Consider the following 19,660-nt stretch of genomic DNA (forward strand, 5'->3'; position numbering starts at 1 on the left):
TTTATATGTTGCAATTTCGCATACGATATCGTATGCGATTTGCAACGCCCCCATCGTATGTGTGGCACGTTCAATTTGTTGAACGTGCCGCACAAACGATTAACCCCCATCACACGTACTTACCCTTCCATACGACCTCGATGTGGGTGGCGAACGTCCACTTCCTGGAGTGGGAGGGACGTTCGGCGTCCCATCGACATCACGCGGCAGCCGGCCAATAGAAGCGGAGGGGCGGAGCTGAGCAGGACATAAACATCCCGCCCACCACCTTCCTTCTGCATTGTGGGCCGGGAGTCGCAGGACGCTGGTAAGATCTGTTCATCGTTCCCGGGGTGTCACACACTGCAATGTGTGCTACCCCGGGACCGATGAACAATCAGACGTGCAATTCTAGAGAAAGGTACGATGTGTATGCGATGATCGTTTTACTGTTCAATCACAATTGCACATACCTGTTACACACTGCAATGTACCTTACGATGCCGGATGTGCGTCACTTACGACGTGACCCCGCCGACACATTGTAAGATACATTGCAGCGTGTAAAGCAGGCTTTAGCCTGTCAAATCTCTCTTCTGACCCATTTTGTAACAGGAAAGGAAGTTACCTACTAATTAAGCACACCTTATAGAGGGTGTTGATGTCATTACACCACGCCCCTCCTCATTACAGAGATGCACATTCCCTGATTTACTTATTTACTTATTTATTGGTAATTGGCTGTCAAGGCTATACAGCTTGGAGTAGGACAACATGTGTAAAATTTATCATGTGATCAAAATATTCATTTCCCTAATAATTCTGCAAACAGTATATATATATATATATATTATTATATACAGTGCCTTGCGAAAGTATTCGGCCCCCTTGAATTTTTCAACCTTTTCCCACATTTCAGGCTTCAAACATAAAGATAAAAATGTTAATGTTATGGTGAAGAATCAGCAATAAGAGGGACACAATTGTGAAGTTGAAGGAAGTGTATTGCTTATTTTAAACTTTTGTGAAAAAAACAAATAACTGAAAGTTGGGGTGTGCAATATTATTCATCCCCTTTACTTTCAGTGCAGCAAACTCACTCCAGAAGTTCATTGAGGATCTCGAATGATCCAATGTTGTCCTAAATGACTGATGATGATAAATATAATCCATCTGTGTGTAATCAAGTCTCCGTATAAATGCACCTGCTTTGTGATTATGTCAGTGTTCTGTTTAAAGCACAGTGAACATCATGAAGACCAAGGAACACAACAGGCAGGTCTGTGATACTGTTGTGGAGATGTTTATAGCTGGATGTGGTTGCAAAAAGAATTCCAAAACTTTAAACATCCCAAGAAGGACTGTGCAAGTGATCATATTGAAATGGAAGAAGTATCATACCATTGCAAATCTACCAAGACCCGGCCGTCTATCCAAACTTTCATCTCAAACAAGGAGAAGACTGATCAGAGATGCAGCCAAGAGGCCTATGATCACTCTTGATGTAGTGCAGAGATCTACAGCTGAGGTGGGAGAGTCTGTCTGTAGGACAACAATGAGTCGTACACTACACAAATCTGGCCTTTATGGAAGAGTGGCAAGGAGAAAGCCGTTTCTCAAATATATCCATAAAAAGTGTTGTTTAAAGTTTTCCACAAGCCACCTGGGAGACACACCAAACATGTGGATGAAGCAGCTCTGGTCAGATGAAACCAGAATCGAACTATTTGGGCACCATGCCAAACGATATGTTTGGCGTAAAAGCAATACAGCTCATCACCCTGAACACAACATTCCTACTGTCAACCATGGTGGTGGCAGCATCATGGTTTGGGCCTGCTTTTCTTCAGCAGGGGCAGGGAAGATAGATAAAATTGATGGGAAGATGGATGGAGCCAAATACAGGACCATTCTTGAAGAAAACCTGTTGGAGCAAAAGACCTGAGACTGGGACGGAGATTTGTCTTCCAACAAGACAATGATCCCAAACATAAAGCAAAATCTACAGTGGAATGGTTCACAAATAAACATATCCAAGTGTTAGAATGGCCAAGTCACAATCCTGACCTGAATCCAATCGAAAATTTGTGGAAAGAGCTGAAAACTTCTGTTCACAAACGCTCTCCATCCAACCTCACTCAGCTCCAGCTGTTTGCAAAGGAAGAATGGGCAAGAATTTCAGTCTCTCGATGTGCAAAACTGATAGACACATACCCCAAGCGACTTGCAGCTGTAATCGCAGCAAAAGGTGGCGCTACAAAGTATTAACTTAAAGGGGCCTAATAATATTGCAAGACCCACTTTTCAGTTATATACTTTTTAAAAATATTTAAAATAAACAATACATTTCATTCAACTTCACAATTGTGTCCCACTTGTTGTTGATTCTTCACCATAACATTAACATTTTTATCTTTATGTTTGAAGCCTGAAATGTGGGAAAAGGTTGAAAAATTCAAAGGGGCCAAATACTTTCGCAAGGTACTGTATATACTTATTTATGGAGCTTTCATCTGTGGTTTCTAATAAATATATTAGCATTAGGTGTGTTCTCTTTGTTTCCAACCTCATAGACTATACTGGGTATCTATATATATAATTGCCTTATTCCGTCTGTCTGTCTAGCTGTCTGTCTTGCTCCAAAATGACATCATTACAGTGACAACCGTCGCATTGGCCGCTTGGCTCGGCCCGGCCACGCCCCACACACTCATTGGCCGCTCGGCTCGACCTGGCCATGCCCCCCGCACACTGTGCACACTCGGCCATGCCCCCGCACACTTTGCCCGCTCGACCACGACCCCGCACACTTGGACTGCTCGACCACGCCCCATCACGCTTTGCTCGCTCGGCCACGCCCCCATCACACTTTGCTTGCTAGGCCACGCCCCCATCACACTTTGCCTGCTTGGCCACGCCCCATCACACTTTGCCCGCTCGGCCACTCCCCCCGCACACATTGGGCACCTATACACCTCCTCCCCAGGACTACTCCACCTATTAGACACCTCCCCCCCAGGACTACACCTATTAGACACCTCCCCCCAGGACTACCCTACCTATACTCCTCTCCCCCCAAGACTACTCCTTCTATTATCCTTCTCTCCGCCCAGGACTACTCCTCCTATTAGACTCACCTCACCTCATGGACTACTCCTCCTATTATATTCCTCTCCCCCCAGGACTACTCCTCCTCTCCCCCAGGACTACTCCTCTTATACTCCTCACCTCCAGCACTACTCCTCCTATTATACTCCTCTCCCCCCAGGACTACTCCTTCTATTATACTCCTCACCTCCAGGACTACTCCTCCTATTATACTCCACTCCCCCAGGACTACTCCTCCTATTAGCCTCCTCTCCCCCCAGGACTACTCCTCCTATTATCCTCCTCCCCTCCAGGATTACTCCTCCTATTATACTCCTCACTTCCAGGACTCCTCCTCCTATTATATTCCTCTCCCCCCAGGACTACTCCTCCTATTATCCTCCTCTCCCCCCAAGACTACTCCTCCTATTATACTCCTCAACTCCAGGACTACTCCTCCTATTATACACCTCTCCCCCCCAGGACTACTCCTCCTATTATCCTCATCTCCCCCCAGGATTACTCCTCCTATTATACTCCTCACCTCCAGGACTACTCCTATTATACTCCTCTCCCCCCTAGGACTACTCCTTCTATTATCCTCCTCTCCCCCCGGGACTCCTCCTCCTATTATACTCCTCACCTCCAGGACTACTCCTCCTATTATCCTCCTCTCTGCCCAGGACTACTCCTCCTATTATACTCCTCTCTCCCCAGGACTACTCCTCCTATTATACTCCTCTCTCCCCAGGACTACTCCTCCAACACACACACACTGCACAAAACATACCTCCCCCCAAAACACACACACACACCCACACAAACCGTGCAACACACAGCACCACACACACACAACACTGCAGACACACAGCGCTCCACAAACAACGCAACACACACAACGCAACACACAAACAACATCGCTCTCACACACCGCCACACCCAGACAACAACACCCAGAACATTTACAGCGCCCTACACAAACAATTGGCAACTACACACAACAACATCTATATATATAACAAAAATCATACATTAACTACACAATAAATTCTAGAATACCCGATGCCTTAGAATCGGGCCACCTTCTAGTTTATTATATCAGTGAAAAACACAGAACACATACTAGATTTACAGATGTCTGAATGAAGCTTTAACACTATATTTGATGCTGCCTATAATGTACAAGTTCTTTATTCTCTGTCTGATGGATCTTATTGAAGAATTATCTGTCCCCCTCCTCTCTTTTAGAACATTATGCTGTGAACATACTTCCCTTAGGTTTATCCGTCCATTCTTTACGTATCAGAATTAATCTTTCATGTGTAACAATATTTATTATTCTCCTACTGTGACTATGATGCCATTGACATGTCCAGTATTGCTGAACAGATGTTTCAAATGCTTCAGTTTCAATGTCTTAAGTCACCCCCTTCATGAACTTTTCTCAGTAGGTCTGAGGCAGTCAGCATTTGGTGCAGAATCAAATCACATGATTTGGATGGCAGAAGTTTGCATAGGAAAAGTTTCTCCTGAGCCGATGATACTGCTGATTAGAAGTGGCGAAAAGCAGTAAATCGCACTGTGTTCTGGCAGACTGAAGTTTCTATTGGTCTGTAGCTTAAACACCTTTATTATTCTCCAAAGAGGGGCATAAATTTACATATTAATAATCATAGAAAGGTGCAATAGTAAGAATATCTATCTGGAACAGTAGAACAGGTGAGCTGCTCATGGTGGCTTTTCCTTAAGGTATCAAAACATTGTTACCCTTTTGTTTGTCACTATATGTCACACCAGGACACTTAGGGCTCGCTCACACCACCGTTTAACATGAATGTGTGCTATCCGATGTTTTATGAGATAGCAGTCAGTCCAATGTTATACTATTGGGCAGTGCTGATCAGCATATTTTTTCTCATGCTGATTCAGCATGAGAAAAAAATCGCAGGATGGTGCGAGTGGCAGCACATATTGGTTGATGGGCACACATTCAAGACTATGAGTGTGTGGAAATCATCATACTCCATACAGATGACATCTGAGTGCAGTACAATTTCTGTGGATTCATAGAATGGAGAAGATGGAGACCTTTTGCTTTCCATCTTCTCCTCACCTGTGTTCCAGTTCTCAGATGTAAGAGAATCGGATCACACTAAGTGGACATGTGCCACCCCCGTGGAAGCAGTCGAGCTGCTCGGATCCGGATTCTCAGTGGCTCGAGGGTCTCCGGACCTGGGGGTTGTGCGGCCGCTCAAATGGAGGGGGTATTTACAAGTGGTTATAGAGTTCGTGACACCACCCATGGTGCGCAGTAACTGGGGTGAATACCGACACTGCCGTTGGGGAGTACCTGGGATGATGACGGGGGCATCCAGGTGTTGTGACCCTCCACGGGTAGGGGGAATGCCCCGGGACTCAGTGGGAGGATAAGGCCGTGGGATGCAGGGATCAATCTTGTACTCACTCAGTCCAATAAGCAGACACCGACAACTGGGTAAACCAAATCCCTGGACACCGCTCCTGCTGAGGGGAGCTAGTTCAGGTCCTGTCACCAATGCTGCTGCCTGATGATCTGTGACCTGCCTCCTGGCACTAAGTTTACTTCTCTGGTGGTCCCGGTAGTGTGAAACTTGCCGGGTCCCGCTTCCCACTGTGGCTAATTGTGGGAGCTTGCTTTCAGGGCTCACGCTTGGGATTTTTTGGACTGTTTTTGGTGGAAAGTCCTATCCTCCTCGTTGCGCTATTGCCACAATTTTGGAGCAGTTGGGAACGAATCTTGAAGGCTCCGTTCTCCACTCGTAAATTATTGGGTTGCATGCAGCTACTCCCCGACCTAGGGTCCACCTACCACGTCGTGCCTCGGTCCCGGACTAGTGATGGTGCCAATACTTGGCGATTAAAGGGTCTACCACGCACAATATAGGTGCTATGGGGATAAAGAATCATATAGTATAATAAAGTGAACCCCAGCACTCGAATGAAGACAAAAAGGGAATATGCGTAAGTGAATTTATTGACTGACACACTGCAAAAGGAACCTAACCAGAGCAACAGCACCAACGTTTCGGCATAGAGCCTTTCTCAAGGTTGTTGCCTGAAAAGGTGTGAAGACAATAACAATAGTGAGTGCATTATGTACAGGTGATACACAGAAATATATACAAATATTCATGGAGGAATACTGCGGATGGAACGTAAATCACTGGTCAGAGTAAGGAAACACGGGTCTCGAAGGACAACCGGAGGTGGACAAATAGAGGTAAGGTTCCACACGTATTGCAGAGTGTGCTCTTAATTACATGGAAAAAGAATAATTAGTACAGGTAAAGTAACATATTACGTACCATGGGAGATAATAATGGTCAAGTGACATAGATAATAGCTTGTACAAACCAAACTAAACAGCCGGAGCTAGTATCACTACCAAGGAGAGAAAGAAAGACAAGGAAACAAGAGAGAGAAGAAGAAAGGGAGAGAAAAAAAGAGAGAAAAAAGGGGAGAGAGGAAAACAGAGGGAGGAAAAAAGAGAGGAGGAGCGAGGGAGAGAAAGAGAAGGGAAGAGAGAGGGAGAAAGAAAAAGAGGGAAAAAGAAAAAGAGGGAAAAAAAGGAGGGAAAAAAAGAGAAAGAAAGGAGAGAAAAGGGAAGAAAGAGATAAAGAGAGAAAGAGAGAACAAGGGGAGAGAGAGAGAGGGAAAGAGGTAGAGAGGGAGGGGGGAGAGAAGGAAGGGGAAAAGAGGGGATGAAAAAGGAAAGAGAAAGAGAAATAAAGGAAGAGAGAGAGAGAAAAAAGAGAGAGGGAGAGAAAGAGAGAGGGAGAGAGAGAGAGAGTGGGCAGAGAGGAGCAAGAAAGGAGAGGGAAAGAAAGAGGAAGAGAGAGAAGGAAAAAGAAAGAGAGAAGGAGAGGGGGAGAGAGAGGAAGAGAGAAAGAGAGGGAGAGAAAGAGAGAGAAGGGGAAAAGAAAGAGGGAAAGAGGGAGAAGAAAAGAGAGGAAAAAGAGAGAAAGAACGTGAGAGAGACAAAAGGAGAGCAGTGAAAAAAGGAGGGAAAAGAGGAGCGCAGCAGGTAAACATAGTTGGCAACAACAGAGAGATAGGTGCTACATACCGTAGGTGAAGGAATGACAGGATCACAATGTGAGGTGAATGGACACCTAGAAAAACAAAGCAGCAAGGTGAGATTGGTCGGTAATTTGCATCAGTGGTGGCAAGGGAGTGCAGGGCAGAGGCGCTACCTGCAGTGGAGGTCCGGAGCTGGCACAGTGGCAGGGAGAATGGCTGCAGCGGCATGGAAGTCTCTGCCGCACGGCGCCATTATAAGGAAGCCGGCAGTGGAATGGGAGGCGCGTCACTTCCGGTGGCGTGCGATGGAACGCACGTGTGGAACGCACATAGTGCGCATGTCTGTGACACGCGCGGTCACATGACAATGAGCCAAGCAGTGGGTGGGGAGAAGGCGGTGAGTTAGAAGGGCGTAGAAACAGGGGTTACCTGCTGGAGAGCGTAAATGGGGGTGTGCCTTTAGGAGGATGTGAGGGATGGGAGAAGGTCAGTTGTGCGATATCTGTAAGAAAAAAAGACAGGGGGTTAATATCAAGAGCTGACAGGGGACATATAAGGACATAGATAATAAGAGTATGTGATAATGCACAGGAAATAGAGGAAACAAGAATGTATGACCATATAGATCTATATGGCAAATCAGGATTTCAACAATATGGTGCTCAATATTACAATAAGAGGACATGAATACAAAAGACCCATAACAGATTTAACAGGGGGCCTCATACTCTCTGTTGAGCCCTAGTGGCTCTAAGGTTTGTAGGGTATGGATCCAGAAAGCCTCGCGTTCTCTAAGTGTTTTAATGCGATTGCCGCCACGGCGGGGTTGCTTGACATGTTCGAGTACTTGGAACCTCAGCTGTGGTATGGTGTGACCTGCGGCACAAAAATGGGCTGGGATGGGTAAAGTGGTCAGTTTACAGCGAATGGTAGACTTGTGTTTATTAATGCGGTCTCGGATATGTTGGGTGGTCTCACCCACATATCCGAGACCGCAGGGGCACTTGATCAGATAGACGACAAAATTCGACTCACAGGTGAAATATCCACGGATCGGGAATTTCTTACCCGTGCGTGGATGTGTGAAAGAGTCGCCTTTGATGATGTGCGAGCATTGAAGACAGTGCAGGCAAGGGAAAGTGCCCTTGCGCTGGCATGAGAGGAGGGTCTGTCTAGCTGATGTCTTGGAGGAGCCAATGTCGGCTCTAACAAGACTGTCCCTCAGGTTGTCGGGCCGTTTGTGGCAAATAAGTGGCCGGGAATCAAATTCAGGAATAGAGGGGTATGCCTGATGGAGTAGAGGCCAATGTTTGAAGATGACGCCATTAATGAGAGGGTTGAACAGATGGTATGTACTCACAAAGGGGACACGTTTGTGAACCCGTGAGTTGGGAGTTGAGACAGAGGGGGGGGGTCTCACATAAGGCGGGTAACCCCTTGCTGAAAATTTCGTGTCCATGTCAATGTGGCGTGCATCCCTAGTGGGAGGATCTGAGACGATCTGGTCAACCCGGCAGTGTTGAGAGTGAGGTAGGGACTTTTTAATGTGCCGTGGGTGGCAGCTGGAATGTAGGAGGAGACTATTTATGTCAGTAGGCTTAGTGTATAAGTCTGTCGAGAGGGTGTGGTCAGGATTGATGATTACTGTGGTGTCGAGGAAATTGATGGAGTGGTCACTATGATGAAGGGTGAATGAGATATTGTTGGTGGCATTGTTGATGTCGGTGAAGAAAGAGTTAAGTGATGTGACATCACCTGTCCAGATGAGAAAAATGTCATCGATATAGCGTTTCCACAGTGTCACCTGACTGTCAAATAGCGGATGGGAGTAAATGTGGCACTGCTCGAAGTGGTCCATAAAAATATTTGCATAGGGGGACGCGACGTTAGAACCCATCGCGGTCCCCCTACACTGCATGAAAAATTGGTCCTCAAAAAGGAAAAAGTTGTTGGTAAGGACCACCTCGAGCATATCAAGACAGAACTCTTTTTTGGAAGAGGAGAGGTCAGTGTTGGCTGTCTACTGCATGAATGCCCTCGTGATGACCAATACTCGTGTATAAACTGGAGACATCTAAAGTGACCAACAGGCAATTGTCAGGAACGCTGGGAATGGATCGTAGAATCGAGAGGAAATGGTTGGTGTCCTTTAAATACGAGGGGATTTTGGGAATATGTGGGGTCAGTATCTTCTCGAGGGTGATAGAAAAGGGTGACAGTAGCGAGTCGGTGGATGCGACTATAGGACGGCCGGGTGGAGAGGTCAGATTTTTATGGATCTTGGGCAGAGTGTAAAACACCAGAGTAATGGGATGGTTGTTGGTCAAAAATTCACTTAGTTTGTCATCAATGATGGCATTCTGTTTGTAGAATTGAACCTTGTCCTGTATGAGAGTTGAAATACGGGACGTGGGATTGTGAAGTAGTGGATGGTAAGTGTTGGTGTCGCTGAGTTGCTGGCGAATTTCGTTGACATAGTAGGTTCTGTCGAGTACCACAATAGCCCCGCCTTTGTCAGCTGGTTTGATGATAATATTTTTATAGTTCTTGAGAGCGGTCAGGGCCTTCCGCTCCTCAGGGGTCACATTGTTCCTCAGGTGGTAAATCCCCTTACCAATGTCTGTGGTAATGGCGTGTATATCCCTAGAGACTAGGCTGATGAAAGTCTCAATAGGGTGGTAACAACGTGGGGGTTGGTAACTACTGGGGATCCTGAGGTTGAGATCCGTAAGTGTAAACCCACTGGGGGGTCAGGATGGCATGGATGCGGACGATGACTGGCTGGGTTCAGGGGTTTTGTTAGCGAAATGTGCTTTCAAGCGGAGGTTTCTAAAAAATCTGTTGAGGTCATGCTCTAAATTAAAGGTATTGAAGGAGGGGGGGCCTTCTCCCTACCCACTGCCCGGCTCATTGTCATGTGACCGCGCGCGTCACAGACATGCGCACTATGTGCGTTCCACACGTGCGTTCCATCGCACGCCACCGGAAGTGACGCGCCTCCCATTCCACTGCCGGCTTACTTATAATGGCGCCGTGCGGCAGAGACTTCCACGCCGCTGCAGCCATTCTCCCTGCCACTGTGCCAGCTCCGGACCTCCACTGCAGGTAGCGCCTCTGCCCTGCACTCCCTTGCCACCACTGATGCAAATTACCGACCAATCTCACCTTGCTGCTTTGTTTTTCTAGGCGTCCATTCACCTCACATTGTGATCCTGTCACCCCTTCACCTACGGTATGTAGCACCTATCTCTCTGTTGTTGCCAACTATGTTTACCTGCTGCGCTCCTCTTTTCCCTCCTTTTTTCACTGCTCTCCTTTTGTCTCTCTCACGTTCTTTCTCTCTTTTTCCTCTCTTTTCTTCTCCCTCTTTCCCTCTTTCTTTTCCCCTTCTCTCTTTCTCTCCCTCTCTTTCTCTCTTCCTCTCTCTCCCCCTCTCCTTCTCTCTTTCTCTTTCCTTCTCTCTCTTCCTCTTTCTTTCCCTCTCCTTTCTTGCTCCTCTGTGCCCCCTCTCTCTCTCTCTCCCTCTCTCTTTCTCTCCCTCTCTCTTTTTTCTCTCTCTCTCTTCCTTTATTTCTCTTTCTCTTTCCTTTTTCATCCCCTCTTTTCCCCTTCCTTCTCTCCCCCCTCCCTCTCTACCTCTTTCTCTCTCTCTCTCCTTGTTCTCTCTTTCTCTCTTTCTTCCCTTTTCTCTCCTTTCTTTCTCTTTTTTTCCCTCCTTTTTTTCCCTCTTTTTCTTTTTCCCTCTTTTTCTTTCTCCCTCTCTCTTTCCTTCTCTTTCTCTCCCTCTCTCCTCCTCTCTTTTTTCCTCCCTCTGTTTTCCTCTCTCCCCTTTTTTTCTCTCTTTTTTTCTCTCCCTTTCTTCTTCTCGCTCTTGCGTCCTTTTCTTTCTTTCTCTCCTTGGTAGTGATAGTAGCTCCGGCTGTTCAGTTTGGTTTGTACAAGCTACTTATCTATGTCACTTGACCATTATTATCTCCCATGGTACGTAATATGTTACTTTACCTGTACTAATTATTCTTTTTCCATGTAATTAAGAGCACACTCTGCAATACGTGTGGAACCTTACCTCTATTTGTCCACCTCCGGTTGTCCTTCGAGACCCGTGTTTCCTTACTCTGACCAGTGATGTACGTTCCATCCGCAGTATTCCTCCATGAATATTTGTATATATTTCTGTGTATCACCTGTACATAATGCACTCACTATTGTTATTGTCTTCACACCTTTTCAGGCAACAACCTTGAGAAAGGCTCTATGCCGAAACGTTGGTGCTGTTGCTCTGGTTAGGTTCCTTTTGCAGTGTGTCAGTCAATAAATTCACTTACGCATATTCCCTTTTTGTCTTCATTCGAGTGCTGGGGTTCACTTTATTATACTAGTGATGGTGCCAGGCCGCCGGCTGTCCTGCCCAACAGACCCGTGCCCCTTGCCATGATCCCCTGCGACCGGAGTTCCGACTCCTCTAGCCCAGACCACCGTATGCAACCTAGACAGTCTCCTTATGGGAGTCACCACTCCCGACCTCCTCACAGCTCGAGGGCTACTCTCACCGCCACTCACTAACCGACTCTCTAACTGACTGACTACACTCCTCACCTCATTCCCAGACTCCCCAGGTGGGCGACTCTATTCCACTCAAGCCATCAACTGGTGCGTCCGGTGGGCGTGGTGCAGGGTGTATCTAGGATTTGATTTGCTGTTGTGGGAAAAACCATTTGTTATGGACCCAAAACAAAGAGGGAGGTGGATAATGCACAGGAGGGTAGATTGTGCAATACCCTGTGGCGACCTGATAGTCCAGGGGCGTCACAGACACTCTGATCACAGTTTGATCAGAGTGTCATTAACCTAACCGATTCTTCTCTCGCAGAGTTTGACCACTGCCTTAGTAAAAGACTCTTTATATTTATGCACAGCAACAGTGTCTTTGGTATTATTCCCAGGCACTTTATTACCCATTTAAAAGAAAAGTTTCTACACTAGCCCTCAAAGGGAAGCAGCACCTCTGCACACATTACAAATTACGGGTAATTACAGCTACTCCCCGACCTAGGGTCCACATACCCCGTCGTGCCTCGGTCCCAGACCGATGCCCCTTGCCATGATCCCCTGCAACCGGGGTTCAGATTCCTGTAGCCCAGACCACCGTCTGCAACCTAGACAGTCTCCTTATGGGAGTCACCACTCCCGACCTCCTCAGAGCTCCTCACAGCTCGACGGCTACTCTCACCACCACTCACTAACCGACTCGCTAACCGACTGACTAGACTCCTCACCTCTCTCCCAGACTCCCCAGGTGGGCAACTCTTTTCCACTCAAGTCGTCCACTGGTGCATCCGGTGGGCGTGGTGCAGGGTGTATCTAGGATTTGATTTGCTGTTGTAGGCAACACCATTTGGTTAGGGAACAAAAACCAAGAGGGAGGTGGATACTGCACGGGAGGATATATTGTGCAATATCCTGTGACGACCTGATAGTCCAGGGGTGTCACATTCCCCTTTGGTTAAATGTAGCTCGTCCTCGAGCTACAGGACATCTGAGGTTTATTTTTTTTTATTTTTTTTTTAAAGGGACCCAAACATCAGGATTTTCATGTATAAGGTGCAGCCAGTGCAGTACTGGCACTATGAGGCACAGTGTGTACATACCATCAGGGGGCAGCTCGGGTGTTTAGGCAGTGAAATCCAACTTTATAAAGTTTGAAAACTCAAGCACTTTTTGATTGACGTGTGCACCACTCTCCTAATGTCCGGGCGGGTTATGCACGTGTATCCCCCCCGCCGCCTGTTCCTCCCTCTCTCTGGTTGTATTCAAATTTCTCTCTTCAGAAACATGGCGCCGGAGTTGGCACCTGCGCATAGCGCTTATCTCCGGCGCCATGTTTCTGAAGCCCGCAGTAGCTAGTATTACCTGCAGCTACGATATCATGCCACCCCAGGACACCGTGACCAGGTCTCGCAGCACTGCCGTCACGGGGTCATGTGAGTCCATTGTGAACTTACCTCACCTGACCCCCGATGTCGCTGGCAGGCTGCTGTCGGCTTTTTCTTTGACCGTCTCGGTGTCCTAGGCGGCTGCTGTGCGGGCACGGTGTCCTGGGGCGGCACGATATCATAGGTGCAGGTAATACTAGCTACTGCGGGCTTCAGAAACATGGCACTGGAGATAAGCGCTATGTGCAGGTGACAATTCCGGCGCCATGTTTCAGAAGAGAGAAATTTGAATACAACCAGAGAGAGGGAGGAACAGGCAGTGGGGGGGGGGGGGGGCCGGGGATACACGTGCCTAACCCTCCCGGACATTAGGAGAGTGGTGCACTCGTCAATCAAAAAGTGCTTGACTTTTCAAACTTTATAAAGTTGGATTTCACTGCCTAAACACCCGAGCTGCCCGCTAATGGTATGTACAGCCTGTGCCTGATAGTGCCAGTACTGCACTGGCTGCACCTTATACATGAAAATCCTGATGTTTGCTTCCCTTTAAAACTGCAAAGTAGAAAAAGAATTATTCACAGGTTTCATCCCACATTAGGGAGGCATATACTTAAATGTTACGGTAACTTTTGAGTTAATCTCCAAACATGGAACGCTACTGGTTATGTTAGTAGCAGAGGCTCAACCTACTCTGTTGCAGCCTCTTCCTGCGACAGTCCAGTCCCAACTTCCCGGATCCCATCAACCCGCCACCCAAACAACCTGACCCGCTGCATACCTATCCTTGGGTCCGTGACCAGGTGAAGGTCCTGGCTGTTGTAAAGACGACTCTGGTAGGCACAGGAGGTGCAACTATTTACAATAACACAAGTCCATGTTGGTCGAAAGCAGTCCCACAGCCATGGTCCATTTCTACTATTAAAATATAGATGCATAATAAAGTAACAAGGTCCATGCACCTAGTGCACATACTATATTATCTTCTTCTTAATCAGGTGACATTCTCTGTTGATTAAACAGGTTGATTAAAACTTTTCTTTTTATAACATTGCTAATGGTTTTAACTCTTAAATTGCACTAAATTACGCCCTCTCAGTTTTCGCCCAGCACTCACTTGCTGTGACCCTCTGGGAACTTGGGAACTTCTGGTTCCGGGCTCACTCTCAGGACGAGGGGCAGGGCCTCATCTTCGCGTGCGTTGGTGGAGAAGACGGCGTTTTGGCGCCAAAAGATGGCGGGAATAGCGGGAAACGGGATTTTTGACTTGCAGTTTCAATTTCTAAGGTGCACGTCACCCAGGTAAGTGGGTCCTGCTCGAATCCTGTTCGTGATGCCAGGAATTTGAGGTGTGCCGCCCCCGTGGAAGCAGTCGAGCTGCTCGGATCCGGATTCTCAGTGGCTCGAGGGTCTCCAGACCCGTGTGTCTTGCAGCCGCTCAAATGAAGGGGGTATTTACAAGGGTTTATAGAGTTTGTGACGCCACCCTTGGTGCGCGGTAACTGGGGTGAATACCGCCGCTGCCGTTGGGGAGTACCCCTGGTGATGACGGGGGGCAGCCAGGTGTTGTGACCCTCCACGGGTAGGGGAAATGCCCCGGGACTCGGTGGGAGGATAAGGCCGTGGGATGCAGGGATCAATCTTGTAGTCACTCAGTCCAATAAGCAGACACCAACAACTGGGTAAACCAAATCTCTGGACACCACTGCCACTGAGGGGAGCTAGTTCGGGTCCCGTCCCCAATGGTGCTGCCTGGTGATCCATGACCTGCCTCCTGGCACTAAGTTTACTTCTCTGGTGGTCCCGGTAGTGTGAAACTTGCTGGGTCCCACTCCCCACTGTGGCTAAGTGTGGGAGCTTGCTCTCAGGGCTCACGCTTGGGATTTTTTGGACTGTTTTTGGTGGAAAGTCCTATCCCCCTCGTTGCTCTAGTGCCCCGATTTTGGAGCAGTTGGGAACGAATCTTGAAAGTTCCGTTCTCCATGGGTAAATTATCCGGTTGCATGCAGCTACTCCCCGACCTAGGGTCCACGTACCCCGTCGTGCCTCGGTCCCGGACTAGTGATGGTGTAAGGCCGCCGGCTGTCCTGCCCAACAGACCCGTGCCCCTTGCCATGATCCCCTGCGACTGGGGTTCCGACTCCTCTAGCCCAGACCACCGTCTGTAACCTAGACAGTCTCCTTATGGGAGTCACCACTCCCGACCTCCTCACAGCTCGAGGGCTACTCTCACCGCCACTCACTAACCGACTCTCTAACCGACTGACTACACTCCTCACCTCATTCCCAGACTCCCCAGGTGGGCGACTCTATTCCACTCAAGCGGTCCACTGGTGCGTCCGGTGGGCGTGGTGCATGGTGTATCTAGGATTTGATTTGCTATTGTGGGCAACACTATTTGGTTATGGACCCAAAACCAAGCGGGAGGTGGATAATGCACAGGAGGGTAGATTATGCAATACCCTGTGACGACCTGATAGTCCAGGGGCGTCACAGACACTCTGATCACAGTTTGATCAGAGTGTCATTAACCTAACTGATTCTTCTCTTGCAGAGTTTGACCCCAGCCTTAGTAAAAGACTCTTGATATTTATGCATAGCAACACAGTGTCTTTGGTATTATTCCCAGGCACTTTGTTACCCATTTAAGAGAAAAGTTTCTACACTAGCCCTCAAAGGGAAGCAGCACCTCTGCACACATTACACATTACAGTGACAATAATATTATCTTGTAAGACATGGCAACAGAGAGCTATAATACCTCGGATAAAGCTTGTCAATAACAGATTAAACATTTTTTCCAACAATGTATGAAAGAGACAATGTGTGTTTTCAAGACCTTAAACACTTATTTTTTTCTCCTGTACAAAATGTTCTATACTCTGTACTGCAAAAATGAGCCATTTCTTTTAAACAGTAAGTTGGAATGAAAAATGGGTAAATAATAGAGATGATCAAATCCATTGGATGCAAATTGAATGTATATAAAATATTTGCTAAACCTGGTGAATTCAAACAATTTGCGATTTACTTTGCACAAATTGCTGGAAATGGTAATCACTATTTTACTTCCCTATAATACCTTCCAGCTGTAGCATCACATGGCCTAGCACTGCCAAACAGGAGAGACCATCATTGACTGTATAAAAACAGAAGCAGGGAATGCAGCAGCCATTCTATATTAAATCTTGATAGTGAAATGTCCCAGCTCACAGCTTAGGCATAGATTGGGAAAGAAAGATACTGAATAAATTATACTGAGAGTTTGTGTGACAGTGCAGCATTGAAGAATATTATCCCCTTCATGACCTAGGATATACCGGTACATCCTAAATCATGTTGGGGTAAACTGGCTGCTGCAGGGATTTGAAGAGCAGACATGCGGCTAACAGGCGCAGGTGGATCCGCGATCCACTTGCGCCTGTAAAGCCCGCTTTACACGCTGCAACGTATCTTACAGTGTGCCGGCGGGGTCACGTCGTAAGTGACGCACATCTGGCATCGTAAGGTACATTGCAGTGTGTAACAGCTACATGCAATTGCGATTGAACGGTAAAACGTTCATCGCACGCACGTCGTTCATTTCTCATGAATTGAACGTCAGATTGTTCATTGTACCCGGGGTAGCACACATCGCAGTGTGTGACACCCCGGGAACGATGAACAGATCTTACCTGTGTCCTGCGGCTCCCGGACAGTAATGCGGAAGAAAGGAAGTGGGCGGGATGTTTACATCCTGCTCAGCTCCGCCCCTCCGCTTCTATTGGCCGGCTGCCGCGTGATGTCGCTGTGACGCCGAACGTCCCTCCCACTCCAGGAAGTGGACGTTCGCCGCCCACATCGAGGTCGTATGGACGGGTAAGTACGTGTGACGGGGGGTTCCCCGTATGTGAGGCACATTCAACAAATTGAACGTGCCACACATATGATGGGTGTGTTTACGATCGCATACGATATCGTATGCTGGATCGTAAGGTTTAAAGCAGGCTTTAACCCCTTAGATTGAGCTGTTAAAATGTGATAGTGCGATTTAAATGGCCGTGGTGGGGAACCTGCCTTTCCCCACTGCCATTGGTGGCCCAGGGATGGGATCACGGGGAGCTGATGGTTTCCATGGTAGCACAAGGTCATGTGATGACTCCTGTCGCTATTATGACATAGTTCCTGATAGGGCCGACAGAGCAGCGGCTCTAACAGGAACGCAGCATTTCTGCTGATCAGAGCTGTGCAGCTCTGATCAACAGAAATGAATGAGTGATCAGATTGCTCATCCTTATAGTCCCCTAGGGGGACTAGTAAAATAAAAAAAGTTAAAAAAAAGTTGAAAGAAATTCTAAAAAACCTTAAAGTTCAAATCACTTCCTATTCAGCCCATTAAAAAATACACACTAAAAAAAGTTAAAAATATACACACATTTGGTATCACCGCATTCATAAACGCAAAAATTCCATTTTTTTTTTGGACGTCACAAATTTTGCGCAAAATGCAATAACAGGCGATTGAAACATAGCATCTGTGCAAAAATTGTACCATTAAAAACATCAACTCAAGATGCAAAAAATAAGCCATCACTAAGCCCCATATCCCAAAAAATGGTCATGGAAAATTGCACAAAAAGTGTGCCACTTTTTTGGGACAAATTTCTGAATTTTTTTTAACCCCTTACATAAAGGTAAATCTTTATATGTTTGGTGTCTATGAACTCATACCGACCTGAGCCATCACACTGGCACATCGATTTTACCATATAGTGAACGTGGTGAATAAAATATCCCAAAAACCATCAAGCAGTCGCACTTTTTTTTGCAATTTTTACGCACTTGGAATTTTTTTGCCGTTTTTTAGTACACTATATGATAAAACTTATAGTGTTGTTTCAAAGTACAACTCATCCCACAAAAAAGAAGCCCTCATATGGCAAGATTAACAGACAAATAATAAAGTTACGGCTCTTGAAAGAAGGGGAGCAAAAAACAAAAACAAAAAACTGAAAATTGCCCGTTCATGAAGGGGTTGAAGTGGTGCTCCGGGGAGATAAAAAAATTTTTACAATGTCCCTGCCCTCATAAACTATAAAGATAAGATGCACAGAGCAATCCTCTGTCCTTACCATACCTGTATTTAGTGTGACACAGGAGTTGCTCTTTCTGCTTCCCCCTCCCCTCTGGAACATTACATCACACATCAAGGAACCAGTTAGTAACAGCATAATAGTTTGAAAACAAATAGCATGGCCACGCCCTACCTGCCCCTGTTCTAGGACCGATGTACTTAAAGGGAACCTGTCACCAGATTTTTTACCTATTAAACTAAAAGCATCCCCTTCTGCAGCTCCTGGGCTGCATTCTATGAAGGTGCACCTTAGCCCTGACTTCCCTTCCAGACCCCAAAAATAACTTTATAAAATTTGGCCGGTAAATATGCTAATTACCTGTGTTGGCCAGATGGGCGGGCAGCTGCCCATCTGGCCAACACAGGTAATTTGCTGCCCTTGCTCGTCCTGTGAGCTAAATGCGCAGGTGTAAGATTATGGGCAGGTACGAGCATCGCGCTGGTGAGGTTATGCACCTCACCAGCGCCATGCTCGTACCCGCCCATAATCTCGCGCCTGCGCATTTAGCTCACCGGCCGCAAGCGAGGGCAGCTATGTTTTCTGCTCTACCCGCGATATGGCAGAGCGAACTGCGCCTGCGCGAGCCGACCTAACTGCACAGGCGTCAGATTTGAAAATGTGATGAGGAGGATGACGGAGGGCATCATCCCGTCAATCAAGAAAGGAGGACGCGATCAGCGGCAGGAGGGGGAAAGGAGCAGAAAATGAGCCTGCCCATCTGGCCAACACAGGTAAATTAGCATATTTAACGGCCAAGTTTTATAAAGTTATTTTTGGGATCTGGAAGGGAAGTCAGGGCCAAGGTGCATCTTCATAGAATGCAGCCCAGGAGCTGCAGAAGGGCATTCTTTTAGTTTAATAGGGAAAAATCTGGTGACAGGTTCCCGTTAATGTCAGAAGGCTAGCTGTTACTAACAGTAGGGAGCAGGGCACTCCACTTGATGTGTAGTGTAATGTAATGTCCCAGGGGGGAGGGGGAAGCAGTGAGATCAGCTCCTGTGATATGCACTGTGCATATCATCTTTAAAATTTATGAAAGCAGGGACCGTAAAAGATTTTTGTTTTTTATATCCTTTGAGTACCCCTTTTAATATGTAAGAAATAAGAATAGTTTATACATGATTTTCAGGGAAATTGATGTCTTTGGAGTACTTTGAATTCATAGAAAATCAATTACCTGTTAGTTGAATTTCCTGGGAAAATTTTGCAAACCTGGCAAATTCAATTTACAAAAGATTTGCTCATCTTTAGTTACTATAATTACTGAAGTCTTGTAATATACCAAAAGTCTCTGGTATCGCATATTGATTAATAAAATCACCTACACAACCTATAGCCGGTAATTAACCAACTTTAGGCTTTGAGCTATAATAAAAATAAAAATGTTTAGGCTTCCTCAAAGTAAAAGTAAATGTGTCCAAAGGTATCAGCATTGAAACACAAAATAACTGAATGTATTTTTTTTAAACTACTTTTAATTTCAATTTACAC

At 46.7% G+C, this 19,660-nt stretch overlaps 1 protein-coding gene and 1 long non-coding RNA gene across 2 annotated transcripts in view; both read left to right on the plus strand.

Moving 5' to 3' along the window:
* Nucleotides 1-19,660, plus strand: part of LOC142304089 (prolactin-releasing peptide receptor-like) — a 409,557-nt gene that overhangs the window by 175,103 nt on the left and 214,794 nt on the right. The window lies entirely within an intron of this gene.
* On the plus strand, nucleotides 10,313-11,436 carry LOC142301853 (uncharacterized). Its single transcript, XR_012752895.1, has 3 exons — nucleotides 10,313-10,357; nucleotides 11,161-11,252; nucleotides 11,357-11,436. It is a non-coding gene; the product is annotated as an uncharacterized LOC142301853 (long non-coding RNA).

Source organism: Anomaloglossus baeobatrachus, chromosome 4 (genome assembly GCF_048569485.1).
Source record: "Anomaloglossus baeobatrachus isolate aAnoBae1 chromosome 4, aAnoBae1.hap1, whole genome shotgun sequence".
NCBI classification, from domain to species: Eukaryota; Metazoa; Chordata; class Amphibia; order Anura; family Aromobatidae; genus Anomaloglossus; species Anomaloglossus baeobatrachus.